The sequence below is a fragment of the Nycticebus coucang genome, chromosome 22, assembly GCF_027406575.1.
Source record: "Nycticebus coucang isolate mNycCou1 chromosome 22, mNycCou1.pri, whole genome shotgun sequence".
NCBI classification, from domain to species: domain Eukaryota; kingdom Metazoa; phylum Chordata; class Mammalia; order Primates; family Lorisidae; genus Nycticebus; species Nycticebus coucang.
The window spans coordinates 44342078-44364622 of record NC_069801.1 but is presented as its reverse complement, the minus strand read 5'-3'; the positions used below and the strand labels follow the sequence as shown (position 1 = coordinate 44364622).

At 50.4% G+C, this 22545-nt stretch overlaps 1 long non-coding RNA gene across 3 annotated transcripts in view; it reads right to left on the bottom strand.

Annotated features, from left to right (window-relative positions):
* LOC128574842 (uncharacterized) overlaps window positions 1-22207 on the bottom strand; it is a 33888-nt gene extending 11681 nt beyond the window's left edge. Inside the window, exons 1-4 of one of the 3 annotated variants that reach the window (XR_008376867.1) lie at window positions 22060-22207; window positions 4816-4975; window positions 2497-2874; window positions 2184-2267 (exon numbers count right to left, since the gene is read on the bottom strand). This is a non-coding gene — a long non-coding RNA (uncharacterized LOC128574842). Of the gene's footprint in view, window positions 1-2183; window positions 2268-2496; window positions 4118-4815; window positions 4976-6264; window positions 7130-22059 lie in introns of those variants that run through there. The other 2 variants (XR_008376868.1, XR_008376866.1) reach the window with 2 other exon arrangements.
* Window positions 22208-22545: the final 338 nt, after the last annotated feature.

The following is a 22545-nucleotide window of genomic DNA, read 5'->3' as shown; positions in this document are numbered from 1 at the left end:
CAAGTGCTAAGGATGGATATGAGTTTTATAGGCACAGAAGGTGGTGAGCAGAAGAGAAGAATTTCTGGAGCAGGTGGAGCATGAACAAATCCTGATGGCTACAGAATGTTCAGGGAATAGAGGTGGACTGGCCAGAGGACTCGGGGACCCGCTGGTGTGGTCCACTAGCAGGCAAGAACTACAGTTCTGCCTGTCACAGAGACTGACAGGCCCTCCTTTCCTGCTCTTCAGAACGGAGCCCTGTTGACAATTGGAGTTTGGACCTGGAAGGAGAACTCTCTGATTTCCCTTAGGCAAGACCTTTGGATTTCTCAGGTTGTAGAGAACCCAGAAGGACCTGGGCATCAATTTACTTCCGTCCCTGTGCTGACTGTTCACCAGCTCTAAGGGTCTCAGAAAGAAGTCCCATCTGAGAAGGGACTTCTTAGACATATCCCATTCCTTCCCCTTAATTGCCCTTTCATTGCAGGTGAGGAAATCAGAGAAAGATAGACCTTTCCTCCAGAGTCAGGAGCAGGGCTGGGATGAAACCCAGGCCTCCTGTTCCTCCTCTCCCCTCTGCTCTCGGTGCCCCTCCCCAATCCAGCTGGAGGACAACTCCAGACAAATCTGAGGTGATTGTAACAGTAGCATTTGCAGGCAAATTATACTCCACGAGCTAATTAGAAAGGGATTGGAGCCCTCAGCCTTAATTAATATCTGGTCCCTAACAAGTTAATCCTGGGCAAAATCATAGCAGGGATCTCACCCGAATGCTGAAATTCTTTCCTCCAACAAATCACCTATATAAATACATATATTTTAATAGCAGCAATTATAAAGTTCTTTGCCAACTTATGAGGCTGTTTAACATTCCTGGATTGAGGCCACAGTTTGTTCCCCCGTCCGCCCTCTCCCCACAACCAAGGGCCAATGAATAGTAACTCTTGTGGCTCTGCGTTCCATTTAACCAATATCTCCTACCCAACGGGTCTTCACAGGGAGTTAATAAGCAGTCTGGGAGGACTGCTTGAGGAGGTCCATGAACCTAATCGTTAACTACAAGGTCTAATCAGCATCTGCTTCCCACCCAGAGTCCCCCACAGCTACACAGCCCTGCTCCCCATGTAATGGATGGAAAATCGACAATTTCCTGACAGTTAGCAACCAATTTTCCACCAATTAGAAGAGAGATGGTGGTCTCCAGAGGAAACAGCTCCACCGAGAGGGGCTGAGACCAGAAGAGAGATGATCCTAGAAGCAGCAGAGACGGAAACCTAGGGTGGGGGCTACCAGATGCCCTGACCTACCTGCTTCTGGCTCCCCCGGGTCAGCCATGGCTCATATCAGCAGGAGGAAACTTCCCAGACAGAGACTGCACAGGAGCCTCCATGGGAGCTCTTCTCACTCAGAGACCCCATTATGCAATAAACCTACCCCCTTCTCCCCTCCAGGCCAGCCAGACACAGGCTCCTCCTGCTGTGTCTCTCCTCCATGCCCAGGAGAGTCAAGTAATTCCTCCAAGAAACTCCTCCAAGGCCCTTACTTGGGGGCTTCATTACAGCATAGGCTCTGAGTCCGACAGCTGTGCCTTGAAAGCTTATTTCTCTCTAGTTGCGTGTGACCTTGAGCATCACACCTAATTCCTCTGGGCCTCAGTTTCCTCATGTGTAAAGTGCAGGTAGTAACAGCACCTACCTGACAGGATAGGCATGAAGATGAAGTGAAATAACACTGCCAAGGCCCTTTACCCCACATGCAGTAATGCTTGGTAACAGGCACTAATTATTATTGTTTGATGGTGATTGTTACTATTAATATCAATCAGCATTAGTAACAGGCACTGAGCTAAGCTCTATCAGAACTCTACCTTAGACAGTTCACTCACCCTGCCGCCATCATCTCCCACCTGGATCACTGCTGTGGCCATTCCCCCATCCGATCTCACACCCCACCAATGCATTCATCCTCCATGCCATTGCCAGAGATTGTCCTACAACACGGATCTGACTATGCCAGTTTCACTGCCTGGCTTTTGCCCCTGGAGTACAGCACACTCTGCTTTGACGTGGCCCGTGAGCCCTGCACCACCTGCTCCTTACTAAATCTTCAGCCTCCTCTCTCAGTACTCCCAGCCCTATTTCTAGTAACCCTAAAGCAGAACTACTCTTTAATGGCTACAGTCCTTTAAGCATCAGACTCACCTCCCTGGATGAATGTTATGACTCAATAGCACACAGTGGGTGCACAGAGATGGCTGCCTGGCTCATTACTCCTAGCCACAGCACCTGGGAAAAAGGAGGGGAACAACAACGTCGTTATGCTTTTGAGTCGTGAGAGATCTAGTCACCCTCAACCTCACTGCTGCACTTATTACCCTTTAAATTCTAAATTCTCTCCTAATTGGCCATTCTCATCTGGTAATTGTAACTGACTCAGACACATCCCCCCTACCCCCCAAGGAGCTTTATGTGTGGGGCAAGAAATAACAAAAGTGACTATTTAACAAGCACTTACCGTATGCCAGGCACTCTGCTGGGAAGCTTGATGTGGATTATCTCCTGGGATCATCTAATTTGATCTTCATAAGAGCTTTAGGCATAGACTGAACATATAATTTATCATATAGACTGAGACACTTCTGGGAGTAGAGGAAGCACTAGTGATAATTACACAGCACAGCAGGCATAAACGTGGATGCCCCAGGCAAGCTGGAGCAAATGGACGCTCTGAAAAGTGTATATTCTTATGTTAGAAACGAAGAAATGGAGGCACTGGGAAGTTAAGGACCACACCCAAATTTATAGCACTCTTCAGAGCAGGGCTTCAGCCCAGGCCCTCGGACTTCAGTCGCATGGGCACAAATAAGTAAGATTCAAGGTGCAGCAATGTCTTCTAAATGAAGAAGGGAGGGACATGGCTTCAGGCTGGAAATTGAAGCAGGAAGAGGGTGGCACAGGGGGCAAGGCGTGCTGGCCGGGGCAGACGCCTGAGCTGGAGGCAGGTGGGAAGGATGCAGGAGGGGCACGGGATGGATGCACCGCGGGTGGCAGCGGCAAGGGGAGGGAGTTGCTCAGAGAAGAGCAAGGGTGGGCAGGGGAGCTTAAGATGGAGAGGCGGCCACAACAGGTGGGGGCGTATCCCGGAGGGTCTCACATGCCGGGCCGCAGGAGAGATCGCACCATGGGCTTTGGCCCCTGTCCCCTTTGCACACTGCATGTCTCCCCCTCACTCTCGGTGCACACAGCCCACTGTGGCCTTCAGACACTTTCCTTTTCCAGACACATGTTGTCCAGAGCAGGCTAGAAACCCCTGGGCCTCAGAGACCCCATCAGAAAATGAAAGTGCTGCAGGGATTCTTGAGCCCCTTCCTTGGGTTGATGTTCTATTACTTTTCCCAATTTGGGTGACGGGGAGTTTCCCTGGCCATGGTCACATGGCAGAGATGGGCTCACACAACATCCTCTTGTCCCAGGCTCTCTTGTTCCTCAAATCCGGGTACCCATCCCTGCCCCACTGACAGCTGGCTCTGTCCTCTGAGCTCTGCTCCAGGAGCCCCAGCGGCCTCTAGCTCCTCCTCCACAGAACCCAGCCAGCACAACGACGTTGCCCTCTCCCTGGGACTGGGATCCAGAGCTGCCGACATGGAGACTCAGGCCCTAGAATCTAAGCTTGTGTTCTTGCTGAGAGAGACTTCAGATGCTGCTTCTGCCCTGCAGGCTAGTGGTCTGGGCAAGAGACCCACACCCACGAGTGTCAGGCTTGAGGAATGCCCAGGATGCCTCTACATCCACATAGCTCTGCCTTCCTCTGCCCAGGGCCCACTGACCTTGCTCAGAGTGGGTGCAGGGCTGGCTATAGAACTAGGACAACATACATGCACGTGGCCAAAGTCACACTGCTCATCTCACCCTTCTGAGCCATCTCCACACCTGTGCCAGAGTGGTCATTCTAGAAATCTGGTCATGCCCTAAGTAGCTCCCAATTACCAAGAGAGAGCCATTTGAGTGTCTCCACATTTAGCCTAGGACTTCGCCCACCTTCCTCCAATTCCCCAGTCACCCAAGCCCTGCACACCCTTCAGGCCTGCTTCACCCCATTCCTATGTGGGGTGCTGAGGATCGCTCCCGTCTCCCAACACCCCGTGCTCTTTAGGCCTCCCCTCCCAGCCTCTTGCCTGATGTACTCCTAATCATCCTTCACAATCCAAAGCTGGGGAGCCTCTGGCCGTCAGATGTCTGCTCCCTGGATCAGACTGGAGCTCTGGAGGGAAGGTGCTGAGTCTGAGTCAGTCCTGTGCCTCTGTCAGCCCAGAAGGGCCTTGAAGCGTAAGATCCCTCAGGAAAAGTTGTCTTCCTTCCATCCCTGTTCCTACACTCCTGGACTGAGATTTTCCCTTATGTTATCACCCACTCCACCCTCCTTGCCTGCGACTACACCTGGGGACACTAATGTGTACATCAGAGAACAGTGCCCCTTCCTCTGCTTAGAGGCACCCTCGGGCCAGGGGTATGTCTTGTGAGCAGAGCTCTAGCTGGATCTTGGCCCCAACTTGTCCTCTGCCGGGCACCTCTGTGCAGTACATAGCCACACGGCCACAGCGTTCTTCCTAGGCCTCACCCAGAAAATGCCCAGCCAGGGGTGCCCCTTACATGGAAGAAACGCCTTCAACTCCCAGGTACATCCACATCAGGGGGGTAGCAGGCCCCCCCACCCACAGGCTGTTTGCTTCTTCCAAAGGGAAATGGTGTGAGGAAATAATGAAATAATACTGAGGAAATGCAGGGGACCAGTTGCAGGGGCCGGGGGTGGGAGGGTGGCAGGACAGGGCCTTACCAGCCTGCGGCCTGTGCTGCCACTTCATCTTGCGGCCTCACGGTGAGGGCTGGGCCGGTCTCCCTTCCAGAGAACTTCAGCCATTTCACTTCCTTCCCATTCCCTCTTCAGTCATAGTTGTAACTTCTGAGATTCAGCCTCAAAGCTCCCTCTCCAGCTCCTACACAAAGGCACACACATACACACACGTACACACGTGTACACCCCTGGAACCATTTGCAGAAATGGTCACTAGGAGTTGAGCTCCAGAGAAGCTGACCTGCTGGGAAGAACATGATCTCGGATCAGGTGAAAAGACACAGAGAGTGATGGAAATCCCTTGCACCCTGCCATGGGCAGGTTTATCACTCTGGAACATTCATAGGTAGGGCTTGGCCAGACCAAGGCTGCTCACAGGGATCAGTGGAAACCCTAGTTCTGGGAGAATACAGCTTGGAGAAGAGCAGACTCAGGGCTGCCCCTATCTCTCCCCAGTCTCTCACGGGAGGAAGAAGAAGATGGGCTACCGTGGCCAAGAGAAATAGGCCAAACAGGGACAGACAAGGGAGCTGATGTGGGCTCCAGGCTCAGGAACTTTCCAGGGGCTACTTCAGCAGGTAGAGGACTCTCAGACATGAAGATATGGGAATGGAATGGATGCTGGACAGCTGGTGTTGGGCTGACCCTTAAGGCCTTAACATGTGAATATCATTTTGTTTCATAGTCTAAGATCCCATGTTGCTAATTATTATCTGATCCATTACTCCATGATCTTAAGATTTTTTTAAACTTAGTGATGCAAAATGCTGAGATTTTATTATTCCCTGACTCTGGAATCTGAGACATTTAGAATTGTAAAATTCTTTTTTTTTTTTGAAACAGAATCTTGTTCTTTCACCCTCGGTAGAGTGCAGTGGCTTCATAGCTCACAGCAACTTCAAACTCTTGGGCTAAAGTGATCCTCTTGTCTCAGCCTCCCAGAGTGCTAGGATTACAGGCATGAGCCACTATGCCAAGCTAGAATTGTAAAATTCTCTGAGATGTGTTCCTCTATGAATATTTCTTTTAAAGATGTTTAAAAACATACCTTGCGTGAGCTACTTTGCATATACTATCTCATTTACTCCTCACAGTGTAAGTTGTACACTATTATTACCCCTTTTTCAGATGAAGAAACTGAGGCCCAAAGAAATTAACCTGGCTTATGTAAGATCACACAAGCAGCTCACAATGGTCCCAAAATCAAAACCCAGAATCCATAATCCCAGCCACTGTGCTGGACTGCCCCTGTGCTACATAGGGATGTATCCAGGAGGATGGAGGCACCCTGGCCAGGCCCAGAGCAAAGTCACAAAGTGATGAAGTTAAAAATTACAGAGCCTGCTGGACTTCTCTCCACCAGATGCCACTGGCTAGTCTGAGCCCCAGCACTAGGGCTGGGGAAGCTGGGACCCTCCCTCCCCTACCCACTTTTCTTCCATAGTCCCAGGTCCTGAATTCCCCAGGCAAAGCCATCCACATTCTTCAGGCTAGAGTCCAAGTTTATTTAAGAAGAGGAAAATGTTATTATGGAAATTACAACGGCTTTACGAAACACAGCGTGGCTGTATCAATCTGGGACCACAAGAATGCTCATCAACTTAATAGCTTCCTGTGGGGAGTCTTTCAAGCTGTTCCTGAAGCTGGCAGGCATCAGGGTGCGGGAGTGAGGCCAACCAACTGGGTGACATTGTCCCCTCCCCTGCCCCTGCCTGTCAGGATCAGAGAGTCTCCTCCTGCCCTGCCCTGAAGTCCTAACAAGACAGCTCAGTTTCCCATTCTCAGAAGGGGAGCCATGGATTTGTGTGTGTGTCACACACGTGTCTAGGAATGGTGAGCAGGGCAGAGACCTGTGCTGCCCCCTCCCTCCTTCCTGCCCCTCTCCACACCCTCAACCTAACTCCAGCACAATGAGGTTGCTGGTGTCTCAGACTCTCCCAGTGCTGAGGGTCTGGATCCAGGTCCCTGATAGAACAGGGCAGAAATAACTTCAGGAAAAAGGACATATTCTTTACCTTCTAAGTTTAAGGAGAGAGAGCTCGAAGATCTTAACTTTTTTTTCCTTTCCTTTTCTTTTTTCTTTTTTTTTTTAAGAAAAAAGAAAAGAAAACCATTAAAGTGGAATTCTTGGGGCTGGGAGCAGCCAGGAATCTGGCACGTGTCTCCTCCTGGGTAATTATCTGGCATTTAGCACCCCTCTTCCCAGCACTTGTAATTAGCAGGGAAATTAAGATGCTGTCATCCTACCTCCCAGCTTCTCTCCACTAAGCCCAGAGGCCTGGGGAGGGGCCAGCAGGAGGGGGAGGGATCCCTGCAGCAAGAGGAATTGGGACTACACACCAGAAAGGGCTGTAGGCTGATAGGGCCCTTTGAAGAGAGAAGCAGTGGAGAATCCTCTGGGGAAATGTCCTGTTGCCTCCAGCTAGAGCCACCTCTCTTCCCTGAATTCCTGGACTGTGTGCAGGCTGGGCTACGCCCTTCCCCGTGGGATGCTACCCTGGTTTTGATTAAATGGCTATGTTCCCCCAGATTCTCACTGCACTCACCAACACAGTCACAGATGCCACTCCGCTGCCTGCCTCTGTGCTGGATGGACCCTGAGGTCCTCCCCAGGGAAAAGAGAAGGCATTTGGGCGCACAAATGGAATACAAGGTCAAAAGTAACAAGAACTGGTTGGGGTGTGACTCACGCCTGCAATCCTAACACTCAGGGAGGCCGAGGTGGTTGGATTGCTTGAGCCCAGGAGTTTGAGACCTGCCTGAGCAAGAGTGAAACCCTGTCTCTACTAAAAATAGAAAAATTAGCTGGGTGCTTTGGTGAGTACCTGTAGTCCTAGCTACTTGGGAGGCTGAGACAGGAGGATCACTTAAGCACAAGAGTCTGAAGTTGCTGTGAGCTGTGATGCCACAACACTCTAGGCTAGGGGAACAAAGTGAGACTCTGTCTCAAAAAAAAAAAAAAAAAGTAAGAAGAGCTAAAAAATGGGAGGCAAGACCAGCCACATGATTAAGAAGAACCTAGTGAAAAATGAAAAAAGCCCTCGTTCAAAAATTTCAGGACTGCTAAAATAGAGAATCAAAGCAAGTGCAGAGCCCTGCACAACTACACAAGCCGCACACCCCTGACGCCAGCCCTGGGTGCAAAGGCAGTATGGATCTCACCAATTAGGGAAGAATTCTCGGAGGAACCAACATTGGAATTGATGTGGTTTAAGAGATCCGTATTATTTATAGGGTAAAGTCTCCTTTCCAACTGGCCAGTTTTCTCAGCCTTCGAGACACCCCCCCACCCCATGCCTCCTTACCCAAGAATCCTTCCCCACCAATCTCAGGCTAGGGGAGGACCTGCCAGGCTATCCCAGTCTGTCCCCACCCACTTCAGTGCTTCCCTAGAAACAAATTTTACCCCATCTCAAATGATCTGTCTATGAATGTGCCTCACCCCGCCTCCACATGCACCCGAAGGTCCAGGCCCGCACCTCATCCCTGTCTGCATTCTGAGTGCCCCACAGAGGGCCTGGATGGGGCAGGCACTGAGCAGCAGTTGGCAGATGAAAGAGCCTGGCAAAGGCTTCCTTTGGGTCATGCTTAGGAAACAGGAAGATAAATCTTTACCTACAGGAATAGAAAGTTATGTTGTAGAAAACATTCTGCTTGGTTCAGTATCACAAGAACGGAAAAGCAAGTATCCAGTGTACTCAATAGTAGTGTGAAACCAGCTGAAGAACAAATACACACAAGAGAAAATCACAGTTAAACTCAAGTTGGGGGTAGGAGGAGGACGGAAGAAGAGGGAGGGGGATTATGGGTTCTCACCTAACGGGCACAAGGTAGGGGCATATGGCACACCTCCAGGTGAGAGGCCCAGCTACAACTTGGACTTTACCTAACAAATGCAAACAATGTAACCTGATCTTCTGTACCCTCATACTAAACTGAAATAGAAAAAAAGAGAGTCAAGTTGGAATTCAATCAGAAAGACCCCTGAATGAGCAAGGGAAAGGCCACGGGAAAGAAGGGTCACACTTTAGTAAAGATCAATTTAGCTGCTATCTGGAGGACGGATAGGAGCGAATGCTGGGGGTATAGGTAGTGGAGAAGAGGCGGGAAATCCTGGCAGGGTAAGCAGTTAGAAAGATGTGACTATGACCCAGGCAAAAGGTCAGGGCGGTCTGCATAAGACTGCAGCCACAGGAGTAAAGAGAGAGTAAGAGAAGGATACGAGCTTTGAAGTCCCAACAACCCTGGTGGCAGCAATCCTGGGTCACCAGTCAGCTATTCCAATTATTCATAGAAATCAATTTCGGTCTACAGAGGCTCAGATAAAACTCCTGTTGCCAGCCGACCGTAATGGACGGGGAGCTTAGAGTGAGCAGATAAGAGGAGGCCCAGAGTGAGGGTGATCAGGTGAGGCTTTGCAGGCAGGGGGAGGAGTGGTAAGAGGTTATCAAAATATCCCTCCAAACAGCAAGGGCTCAGAAGCCGCCTGCCCAGCTGGGATCTGTGGCCATTGTTCCCCGCAGAAGGGAGAAACTGCATCAGCCTCTGTCCCTGAGACTATTATTGACATCTGGTGTCTTCTGCTGAGAGTTAGGGGATAAGGGCACAGAGCAGGCAGGGTGCCCTCTGAGGCCCCTTTCATCCTAGACTTTCTGGAATCCCAAGTCCATGCATCACCAAAATGACATTTAGTCTATAGGATCAGGAAAAGAATGATTATTCTTCAGCACTGAGCAGAGGGAGCGAGACAGAGTGAGTGCAGCCTATATGGTCTGAGCTGGGCCAGAAAGGTGCATCCCTGTCAGCTTCAAATCCTTTGACAAGGGCTGCAAAGGGATCCCCAGAGCTTCATCTCTCCTCCTGGGACATGAGAGAGGATGTCTGCCTGAGAGAGGAGGTTTGCTCAGGGCACAAAAAAGAGAGTGAAAGACCCTGGGGCTTCCCCAAGCAGGGAGGAGCCAGGAGAGGGAGGTGGGGTGCCCAAATCAGCAACCAGATGTGAATCAAAGGCCAGCGCTAAGGATAAATAGCAGGTTCTTACATGGTGCTTGTCACCACGCCAGATACCATCCTAGGCCCTTTGCAGGAATTAACCAGTGTCATCCCCACAAAAACTTTATTATATGGAAGAAAAGATCAAAGCACTGAATTAAAACTTTCCCAAAGTCACACAACTAGAGAAGATGGAGCTGGCAGATGGACCTGGGCAGTCTGATGTCCTTTTATCACTGCACTAAGATCACCCCTGTGCAAAAGCCCTTGCTATATACCAGACACTAGTGCAGATGCCTTTGTAAGGATAATACCACTTTACACCTGGAAATTTACAGCTGAAGCTCAGAGAATTGATGTGCCCACAGTCTCCTTTCAGAGAAATGGCAGAGCTGGGATGGGGACCCACACCTGTCTGGCACATGCAGCCTTGGGCCCTCCCTACCAGGCAGGGGCTTTGCAGCATGGCAGTGCCGGGACAGGGGAGGCCAGAAGCTAAGAGGCCAGCCCCTCCCACCCTCCTCAGACAGCTTTTCCTCACAATTCCTCACAACCACGGTTGGAGGCAGCTGGCCATCGGCCCTAGAGGCCCCATCTGCCGACACTCAGGGCTGGGAGTAGATACCATTTTTTATCTCTGTGGAGAGTTCAAGAGTTTATTCCCACCCGAAGCAGTGGGAAGCCTAGTGCCCATTCTTGGAGGGTGTCCAGTGACCGGACAGATGGGGGTGCTCTTCCTCTGCTTCCCTTTCAACACTCAACTCCTCTCCACACCCCAGCGTCAGCAAAGGACAGCAGGAAACGACTTGGGCCAAGCCCCCCAACGTTGCTTGGAGCACAGGGCTAGCTACTGAGCAGCCAGGGTAGCTGGTGAGACAAATCACGGCTTCTGAGTCTGGCATGTGGGGGGATGGGAGAATCCCTTCCTGGCTCTATCATCTTCTAACCATGCGACCTTGGACGTGGTACTTCACCTCTCTGAGCCGCAGTTTCCCCCTATGAAAAGCTAGCTGATACAGATGTCTTTCCCAAGTGCCCATTGACCCACAAATGGACTAGCAAATTGTGGTACATGTATACCATGGAATACTATGCAGCCTTAAAGAAAGATGGAGACTTTACCTCTTTCATGTTTACATGGATGGAGCTGGAACATATTCTTCTTAGCAGAGTATCTCAGGAATGGAAGAAAAAGTATCCAATGTACTCAGCCCTACTATGAAGCTAAATTATAGCTTTCACATGAGGACTATAACCCAACTATAGCACAAGACTATGGGGAAAGGGCCAAGGAAGGGGAAGGGAGGGGGGAGGTTTTGGTGGAGGGAGGGTGATGGGTGGGGCCACACCTATGGTGCATCTTAGAATGGGTACAGGTGATTGCACTAATGTACACAGCTATGATTTAACAATAAAAAAAAGGGGGGAGATAGGAAAAAAAAAAAAGAAAAGCTAGCAGAATAATCACTCCTCTGTTGTTCCGGTTAAAATAAGAAGGATTACGTATTTGGTCACTTGGCTTACAGTCAGGCCAACAGTTGGGGCTCTGAAACAGCCCCTCTTTCCTGTACGTACCACATGAATTTGACTGCAGTAGATGGAAACAAACTCATGTGAGCTCATCCCCCTCCTCAAGACTCCCCCAGCAGGCTCCCCACACCCTGCAGGGAGAGGCACAGTTTTCAGCCTGGCATTCAGGGCCTCCACGGGTACCTGGATCCCTGGCTCTGCCCCCCAGGTGACTCATCTTCCCTGAACAAAGCAGGACCTATTTTTGTCCCCCAGTGCACCCTTCGAGGCCCAAATCATCTGCTGCCTCCTCTCTGAAGTCGCCCCCGGATCCCTGAGGGAGAATGAATCACTTGCTCCACTGCGCTCCCACAGCTCTGAGCTCATTCTGCTTTGTGTTATGGGTATAGATCTGTGTATCTGCCCCACACACACACTCCAGCTGACTGGGATCCCCATCTTTTTTTTTTTGGGGGGTAGACAGAGTTTCACTTTATCGCCCACGGTAGAGTGCCATGGCGTCACACAGCTCACAGCAATCTCCAACTCCTGGGCTTAGGCGATTCTCTTGCCTCAGCCTCCCAAGTAGCTGGGACTACAGGAGCCCACCACAACACCCAGCTATATTTTTGTTGCAGTTTGTCTGGGGCCGGGTTTGAACCTGCCACCCTCAGTATATGGGCCCGGCACCCTACCCACTGAGCCACAGGTGCCACCCGGTCCCCATCTTCTTATAAAATGCCTGGCACAAAAGTTATGAATGTTTGATCAATTAATTAACTAACCAAATAGAATATCCTAGCATCAGAACATCTCAGAGCTAGAAGATTCCTAAGTATCACCTAGTCCAAATGCCTTATTTTATAGGTGAAGAGGCCAGAAACTAGGGCTTGAGGGAGGGTTGGGATAGGGTAAAGAGGGACAGGGCCAAGGTCACACAAAGAGGGAACAGCAGAGGGGCACTCCAGTGCAATCCTCCACAGCAGAAGAAAATCCAGGGTTGTTATTTTCAGGGTGCTTCACAGTTCCCCATGGCTCCTGGACAAAGTTCAGATCTGTTATCCTAACTCCCTAAGTCTCTCTTTGTTGTGGTCCCAGCCAACCTGTCCACTCCAACTCCAGGTAGGCACTGTCCCCTGAAGGACCCTCCTCCTCCTCCATCTCAGGCTACATTGCCCTGCTCCAGCTCTCATGCCCTCTGCTGGAACCTGCTAGCCCCTTGCCTGAGTCTCTCGGGTGTAAGCTTAGCTGGCACATCCTCATCCCCCTTTTCCCCCTCATCTTTGTTCCACAGCCCTGTGTGGGTCCATCTATCAGCCTGGGCTGCAGCTGTCCCTCCCTCCTGTCAGACTGAGGCAGAGACTGTGAGTCTCCTAGTGCCCGGCACAAGGCCAGAAAGGGTAAGTACAGATGAATGAATGGAGCAGAAGGACCCAGCCTCCGGACTGTGGGTGGAGACACTGTTGATCCAAATTATCTCCAAACCTGGTGCCTGGGGAAGAGGCACTACGCTGGGAAGAGGCAAAGGAAGATACGTGTCTAGACACGTGGGGGAGGAGGAGCTGAGAAGATGCTGGCAGGAGGGAGTGGTGCTCCACGTAGCTCAGAAAAGGAGACTCGGCCCTCCTACCGGAGTCCTCTTTTGTTGGATCCAGTGACCTTTCTTATTTCTAGAAAATGTTTGTGGCACTAAGAAAGCATTTTGGAGGAAGAAAACCCTTAAGGAAAAATATCAGCCCACAACCCAGGCTGAGTACACCTTCCCTGCCTGTGTGTTCCCACCCTCTGGCCAGCCCCGGGAGCTACTCTGTAAGCTGGGCTTGAAGAGCAGTCTAGAGTTTGCCAGATGGAGAAGTGGGGAGGCTGGGAAAGAAGTGGGAAGAAGTGGGAAGACAGGAGGAACTTCAGATGCAAAGGTCCGGTGGGAGGATGGCTTGTTCAGGTAACGGTGTAGGGACAAGAAGAGATGAGGGTGAGCTGGAGTTTGACCGTGAAAGACAAACCTCAGACTTAGGGCGGATTCATGAATCCACTGCCTTCCTGCTCAGTGCCAGGCCCAGTTCCTGCCTCAGAGAGTTCACAGACTAGATGGGAGGGAAGGAACTACGGGACACTCAGAATCCAGTGTAAGTGGGAGCCGCCTCCCAGGAAGGAAGGCTGTCCTGGGGAGGTGGTAGCTGCTGAAATGTGGACAGGAATAGGACTTCTTTCTTTCTTCCTCTTTTCCTTCTCTCTCTTCCATTCTTTCTCTTCTCATTTCTTCCCTCTTTTCTTTCTCTTTTCCCCTTGTTTGCTCATTATTAAATAAATCACTAAAGAACCATGTGCCAACCACTCTCCTCAGTAGGATGTGAGAAGAACGAACCAGATGCGGCCCCTGCCTGCGTGATCTACTGGAGTGACACAATCACACCATATACACATATACAGAAAACCCCACAAACCTACAATGGTCTATATCAAAAAAATCAAAAGCGAGAGAGAAACATTTAGCTGCGTAAGAAACAGACCTGCAAGCTGCTGGATGTGCGGAGCAGAAGGATTACATCCAGGAAGAAGGACTTGCACATATAAAGGCCTGATGTGGAAACAAACTTCACAAGTTCAAGAAAAAACAAACAAACAAACAATTGAACAAACAGAAGGCCAGGGCAGCTGGCATGGGGTAAGTGCCAGGGAGAACAGCACAAAATGGTCCTGGAGACGCCAAGTGCTGGCCAAGGTTCAATCAGAGAAGCAGAACTGCTAGGAGTGATCAGGATAATATGGGATTTACTCCAGGGATTTGACCTTATCCAGCTTTGGGAGATAGTTTAACAGTCTATCTGAGGCTGTTGTCATGGCTCTGAGCTGGAACGTGAAGTCACCAGGGCATATAAAGGTCTTGCTAACTCCAAAGCTCCATCCTGGGCTGTGCAGGTGGCCTCTTTCATTGTAAAGCTAAACACATCCTAGGCCAGGAGAAAGGGTGCCGACAGGTGTGGCTGCACCAATACCTAGGGCCCTGTGAGTATTAAAAAGATGGCTGCTATTTCACTTTCTCTTTCTAAATCTCTCCCCCAAAATGTATACACCTGGAACTTTGCAGCAAAGGGAATTCTGGGAAATGTAGTTCTGACATAGGTAACTTGACCCACTACAAATTCACCACAGATAGGCAGGGGTCAGATCGTACTCGGTCTTGTTAAGTTTGGATGTTATTTTAAGGGTTCGTGGAGGGCCACAGTGGGCTCACAGCTATAATCCTAGCACTCTGGGAGGCTGAGGCAGCTAGATCACTTGAGCTCAGGAGTTCAAGAACAGCCTGAGCAAGAGCGAGACCCCATCTCTACTAAAAAAAATAGAAAAATTAGCCAGGCGTTCTGGTGGGTGCCTGTACTCCCAGCTGCTTGGGAAGCTGAGGCAAGAGAATGGCTTGAACCCAGACATTTGATATTGCTGTGAGCTATTATGTCACAGCACCATACCCAGGGTGACAGAGGGAGACTCTGTCTTAAAAAACAAAAATAAAAAAAATAAGGGTTCATGAGGTCTGCATTGCAAGAGGGAAGCTCTATCCCTGTCCGAGCCCTGTCCCAACAGCAAGGTTTTCCTGACCCCGGGTAGCACAGAGAGGCGGAGCTGCTCTCTCCCTCTCCCCTAACACAGAAGCCCCAATTCTCCTATGAAGGAAAGGTCAGCCCATGAGGATGCTGAGGGCCTGCTTCATTTTCTCCACAGACCAGAGGAGACCCTGGGGTCAGCTTCTCTCAGCCAAGGTCCCCTCCCCATCTGCTGGAGCCAGACAGAGCTCCAGCTGGGCCTAGAGCCAGAGAGATAAGAAGATCCAGTCACTCACTTTCAATTTCCCACACCACTCTTGAGATACCAAGAAATCACAGTCCCAGAGCTACAGGGATCCTGAAAAAGCACACCTATTTAGACCTGCCTATCCCGTTTCCACCCAACAGGAAAACTGAGGCATAGACACAGGTGAGAACTTGGTCAGGTCCACAGTGAGAGTCAGTGAGCGAGCTAGGGCCATCAACCCAGCTGTACTGCCACACTTCCAAAACCAAGCTGAGTAAGTACCTAAGAATTCTCTGCAGCCTCACTCTGCAGGCTCAGCTCCCAGGACGGGGAGCTCAGCTCTAGGCAATCTGGGTAGTCCTGAGCTTCAGAAAGTGCTTTTCCACCCTGAGTCTGAACCTGCCTTCCTGCTCTCTGTCAACTCTCTGGGAACTCACAGGACCTAGAACCCTCCTGGGGAGATTACTGTGGAGGGTACAATAGTCTTTGTAATTTCCTGGGACTGGGGAACACAGACTAGCAGTCCTCCACTCTGCAGGAAGAGCCATGGATTGGAATGGGAGGGGAGCTGGAAGGACTCTCCCAGCCTGTATTTCTCTGGGAGCCATGGAAAGGGCCAGTAGTTCTGGGTTTGGGAGGTAGGAAATTCTTCCTATGGTGCAATCTGTAAAGTTGGCAGAACTTGTGATCTTTCCCCAGTGATGCTCTCAAATCTTCAGTAAAGTGACAAAACACAGCTAAATTCCCATTTCCCGGTGCTATTAATTTTTTGTGGAAAAGGAGAAGGGTACAGCTTTGAGTCTGAGTCTGGTGGTTTGATATGCCTGGGTATCGGGGGGTTGCAGGCACTCAGAGAGGGAACAGAGAAGCATGAGAAGCTCCTGCAGAACAGCCAACAGTCCAAGGTTCAGACTCAGGTCCTCCAGGGGCCTAGAAGTCCCAGAGGCAGTCAAGTAATACACAAAGACTATCCGTGCCATTCACTCACCTCCTTATTTCTTCATGTGACACTTATTTATTGAATGGCGACTATCTGCATTAGGCACTGGGGTACTATTAGGAACAGACCAGGCCGGGTATCTGGGATGCTCTGCCGGATATTTTTAGCTGATATCTCTTAAAATGGATGTCTCACCTCCCAAAGAATTTGCAAGTTCCTTGAGGATTGGAGCTTATATCTGCCTTCTCACGGATCACTGGGGCCTCTTGGTCCCAAAGCACACACACACACCCTTCACGCTGAGCCTGTAGTGATCTGTTTAGGGATTTACTGGTAGATACAATTTCATCAGCCACATTCGCTGACCACTCATTTAAGCAGTTTAGCACAATTCTTGCGTACTCTCAACTCCTGCAGCTGAATCAGGCAGACCCAGAAAGAGTCAGCTGGAGGTCACTGAGCCTGTCCCTCTGCCTCCAGAGCAAGATATAACCAAGGATAGAGCAATACGAAGGTCTGATACAGGGAAGAACAAAAGTTTGGGAGTCAGCAGATCCAGGTTGAGATTCACTCCATGACTAGCCCACTGTGTGGTTAGCAAAAACACTAGTGTCCAGAAGCAGCAATTTATTTTCATTTATTTTATTTCGAGACTGAGTCTCACTCTGTCACTCTAGGTAGAGTGCTGTGGCGTCATCATAGCTCACAGCAACCTCAAACTCCTAGGTTCAAGTGATCCTTTGGCCTCAGCCTTCCAAGTAGTTGGGACTGCAGGTGCCTGAACAATGCCCAGCCAGGGTTTTCCTATTTTTAGTAGAGACAGGGTCTTGTTCTTGCTCAGGCTAGTCTCAAACTCCTGAACTCCAGCAATCCACCTGCCCTGGCCTCCCAGAGTACTAGGATCACAGGTGTGTGCCACCGTACCTGGCTAGCAGTAGCAATTTGAAAACTGTCTCATTTGGTCCTCTCAACACCCTGTGAGTTAAGCAAGGTAGTTTCTCTCACCTCCTTTTGACAGAGGATACTGAGGCTTGGAGAAGTCAAGCAACTTGCCCAAGGTCACAGAGCTGGAGAGTGGGGATACCAGGATTTGAGCCAGGTGTGTCTGGTCCCACAGAAAGCCTCTTCCCCCTGCAAGGCAACACCCCAGGGCACAAACTCCAGGTGCCACTGTTCTGTGTCCAAATGACAGGAGTCCCAGAGCTGAGCTGATTCATGAACTGGCGGCTGCAGCCTCTCTGCCTCCCTTGCCTGATTAATTTAGTGGCTCTTCTACCTCCCAGAACCACTGGCTAGTGACCAAGGAGAGGATGACAAGGCAAGATGAAGATTCAGGGGGTGGGGAAGAGACAAAGCAGAGGCAGGCGAGGTCTCAGGGCATCCATCACCAGGGCCAGTTCACCCTGGGATCTCAGTTGCTGTCTGATCTGCAAGAGAACCAAGTTCCCACCCAAAAGTTCCCCCCACCCCTCGACAGCCTATCAATCACTCCCCCTGGTGAGCCCCATCCCAGGCTCCCTCGGCCTCAGGGCCTGCTGGGACCGCCACTCAGACGCCTACAACAGGCAGACCCTGTCTGAATCAGAAGAATTGGCCAAATCAACCTCCTGCTTTTGAGCTCATCCTCTGAACACTTGTACCATAAGCCCCTTTGCAAAGCTTTACTGGGTTTCACTGGGTTTACAAGATGTGACTTCTCATCTTCTTTTTCCCTCCCTGAACTTCATCTTCCCCTCAATGTGAGTCAGGAGCCCATGTCCTCCTCACCTGCTGTGCTGGCCTGCGGGGCTGGACATGTGTGGCCACCACACATCCTGTCTTGCCACATCCTGTAAGTCCCAGAGCACCCGGGATCCAGAAGGAAGGAGGGAGAGTGGGATGTAGGCCAACAGGGTGGGTTCATACTGTCGAATCCAGAGAGGAGGAAGGGTGGGCTGTGATTACAAACTCTGCCCTTTGCTCCCCTGAAGTACTGAAATGGGGAGGCCACACATCGTGCTTCTGTGCTGGATTTCAACAAGCATGCATTGATGCATGCTCCATGCCAGACCCTGAGCTGGGTCCCTGGTAACAGATATGATGAGTACACAGATATGTGTACCTTCACAACTCCTGAAGGACTTCTGGACTGACAGGGACAAGCTCAGCAAACAGACAATTAGGACCCAGGTGGTAATTGCTCAGAGCAGTCTGAGGAAGCTCGGGCAAGGAGGAGGGTCTAAGAACAGGCAGGTGGGCCCTGTGGGAAGAAAGCAAACCCTGGCTGAATGTAAGAGCTAAGATCAGATGGTATCTTGCCATCATTGGCCAACTTCTCCAAGTCCCAGCACCTTATCTATAAATTGAGGAGACAATATTACCCACTCCCAGCACTGTTCAAAAGATTGTGACAGTAAGGGGTTTAGTACAATGCTTTGTGGGGAATTGGGTGGAAGCCTGGATGGCTTCACGGAAGGAGCATAGAAGGACAAATGGGAGCTGCTCAGCTGCTTGGTAGCAGGAGGGTGTCTAACCACCTATGAACACTAGCTAAGGAGACTTCAGCCTCCATCCGGGCAGCACCTCTTCTGAAAAGCTGTCCCTGTTCCTACTTTCTGTGTGAAGTGTCCTTGTCTGGCCGTCTCTGCCATGAGTCTGGGAGCTGCTGAGAGGGCTGAGGCCTGTCTCATTCACCAGGGCATCCCCAGTGCCTGCTGCTCGTGGCCCTCAGTGAACATGCACAGGAATGACTAACAAATGGTTCCACAGAGCAAAAAACAGGACGAATGAACTAGGAAGAGAAGAAGCAGAAGGGTGCTCGTGTGCCAGATGTTCTGCTGGTTCCTTACGTGCATGATCAAGTTCAGCTCTCCCCAATGACTGCTGCATGGAGGATTCTCTCATTTCACAGATAAGGACACGCAGGACACATGGCCTGCCAGAGACCAGGCAGCTGGAAAGTGGTAGCCCCATGACTCCATGTCCCTTTCATGGGTCTGCAAGGCCCTGAGGCTACTTCTAATCTGCCTGAGGGAATCCTGCCAGAACCTCAAAACCCAGAGGGCACCCTCTTCACTCACTGCTCTCACCCAACCCCAGCTGGGCAAATATCTCTAGAGGATGGTTCAAAAGCCAAGGGAAGGTCTGTTAAGTCTCAGGGGTCCAGGTGAGCTGGGCTTTCCTGAGAATAACTCCCCCCTCCATCCACAGCCTCAGGAGAGAGGCTGAGAGCCTGGATCAGGATCTAAATGTAACTCTGTGCTGCCCAGTCCCCCACCCCTGTTCCTGGTATAGCAGGGCCTCTGCCTGGCCAGCACTGCCCTGACCTGACTTAGAATGAATCTGTGTGTCTTGCAGCAAACGCCAGGCATGTGTCACATCAACATTCATGCACCTCCCTCTGCACACCAGGCTGCTGGGTGCCTGGGAGGGACAGAGGCCTGGGAAAACCCACGGGCTTACTCCCTCTGCCCAACTGTACCCTTCCTCTGTCTTCCCTCTGCCCTAGAGTTCTACCTCCCTTGGCTTCCACTCCATTTCCTCCCTACCAGGAGGAACTGTCACCAGCTCTGTAGCCGTGCCAGCAGGGAGTGGGTGCTACAGAAAAGACCTCTCTGCAAAGAGCACAGGCAGCACACCCACGCCCAACACTCACTCTCAGAGCTTCCCAGCCTGGGTTCCCATAGAACTCGGAAGCCTGAGATTCCTCAGTTGAATGATTTTTATTTTCCTGAAGGACCAGATAATCCACATCTAGAAGGAAAGGGGCAGGAAGATGGATTTGTTCACACTAACACAAACACAGGCTGCTTTATGCCCACCCAGCAATGCGGGGCACACACGTTCCTCATTCCCACTTGGCTCTCAGATAAGCCGACACAGTCTTGCACATGCCACCCAGAGAGTCGGGGATCCCCCCTGCCCAAGGGCTGACATCAACACAAAGGAAAGCATAACCTTGTCAGGGAGTGCCAGCCACCCGTCCCCAGAGGCTGCCTGAAAACGTTCCATTTGGAGATCAGGCCCTGTGAGTCAGGGAAGCAGTGTCTGTCTGCAGGAGGGGACTTCCCAGCTCAAGAAGAGCCAACCCATCCCTCCTATGGGTGGAGTGCAGGGAGGCAGTTAGACCAAAGCAGACCCTGCAGTTCACAAGGATGTCCTCAGCCATTTACCAGACATGCAATACTTACGTACTATGTACCAGACCCTTGGGATGAGGGCTGGGGTGGCAGAGGAGCCAAAGTTTGGAGTCAGAAAACCTTAGCCTTGTCACTTCATTGCTCATGTCATCCTAAGAGTCAGCACATGTATCTTGCACACCAAGTGTGTGTTGCCATGTTCCCATGAGCTATTTTACTCAGTTCCATTCTCTAAGTTATAGATGTAAACACTGTGACCTAGAGGACATCTGTCATTTGGCCATGGCTGCCCCTCTTTGCTTAAGAGTAAAATGGGCTCATAGCAATAAGTAGCCCACAGGATTGCTGGGAGGACAAATGAGTTCATTCACATAGAATGATTAAACCAGCGCCTGCTACCAAGTTAGTGGTCAATAAACATTAGCGAATAGTTGAAGTCTTTGTCATAAAATCTGTTCAAAGGAACAGCAGACACTGAATTGAAATAACACAATCTCTTCTTTCTCCATAGTACCACGCTTCTATTGCATTTTGTTGGTTCATAAACATTTTTGGCAAATAGCTACTGGTACAAGAGCAGTGGAAAGTATGAGCAGCTCTGGTGTGATGTTCAAAGCCCCCTGTGGGCAAGATGATCTCCCCGGTGTCCACTCCCTCTCCTCCCTTGCAACCACACTCCTCAGTCACGATGAACAATAACTACCTCTCCACCAAGCTTAAACCTGGTTCTACTGTCCGCAGATCTTTATTCGGACTCAGAACTTTCAGTCTCTATTTCTGTGGGCTCTGGAATCCTTCTGCTGAGATAGATCTTGAGATCCTTTGTGATATAGTAGAGACCCACTGGCTTCCAAGTCAAAGAGATGGCACCAAATCCCAGCTCTGCCACTTTGCCTGTGTGATCTTGAGCAAGTTATTTTATCTCCCTGAACCCAAGCATTCTTATACGGAAAGCATGCATGATAATCCTCACAGTGTGTTAAAGGAAAGACCATGCAGAGAAGGCCGTTCCCCTGCAAGTTCCCAGTTCTCACACTCACAAGTTACATTAAGAGATGGGATTTTCTCAATTTTTAATTTTCTTTCATGAGCTTTTCATGAATTTATATGTCCACACTACCTTAGCCATACCAAAATCCAATGTAAGAGCTCATAAACTTGGCACCAACCAAGATATTTGGTCATTTTAAATTTCATCTCAAAGTGGTTCATGAGAAGTTCAGAGCATTTTGAACCCCTGCACCCTCTGATAATTCCTTTCAACCTTGTCTTCAGCCTGTAGTCACACCCTCTCCATCTTTTAAGGTCCATCCCCAAGTTAAAATGCAACTGTCACCATCTGCTAACTGTGAGCTCCTTGGGGACAGAGGTTGGATATGACTCAACCTCTAATCTAAGGAAGCATCCAATAAGCACTTGAAAAGACCACAGTCCATTCCAGTCATCCATGCAACCATCCATTCATTACATGTGAATCAAGGACTCTACGTCCTGTGTAAGGAATTCCCCCTCCACAGGTGAAAACTCCTGCTTTACTTGTCCTGTCTAATTCTTCCTCCCTTGAAATCCTCCCAGCCAGGTCTGTTCTCTTTGGGATTCTCTGCCTTCCCTACTTCCAGACAGCCTCCTCCATTCCCACCCAAGCAGGGCCTCACACCTCTGGCAGGTGAAAGTAGGGGCTGGCAACTCAGGAGGAACAATGTCCTGCGGACCACATCTGGAGGCATTTAAGGACATCTGGATGCACCATCAGTCCCCGTATCAGCCTTTCAAGCACCAGGGTACCAAATCTGAGCCTAGGCAGATAAAGAAGTCAGATTTTCGTGTGCACATTTGGTGTGTACGTGGATGGTGGGGGTGGAGCAGGATCGCACTTACCAGAAAGCCCTTCTTATCTACAGGTCCTTTGAAGTAGGCAATTCTCAGAGACTGGCAGCCAGAGGGGAGCCTTGTCTACACACCCAAGTCCCTGCCATTTCTCAGCTGCAGAGGCTGGGCCCAGCCCTGGAGTAATTCTGGAATCCCAGAAGCTCACACGTTAATCATTCACTCAGCAAGCGCTCACTGAACCCATCAAGTGCTAGGCTCTAAAGATGAATCAGACCCACATGCTTATTTGCAACCACAAGAGCTCTCAAATTGCTCCCAGCCCAAGAAGGGACGCAGACATGAAAACAGAGACAGTGCCACAGAGCGCTTCTAACCTGAGGTCTACAGTGCCCAAGCAAAGGGGCTCAAGCCCCTGCTCATTCACCTCCCAAGACAGTGGAAACCGCTGATGCCACCCCTCCTATCAGGGCTGAAACCTTCCCTTGCATGCATCTCACTGGTCCTAACTCTGACCCCTGTGGCTGCACAGAACCA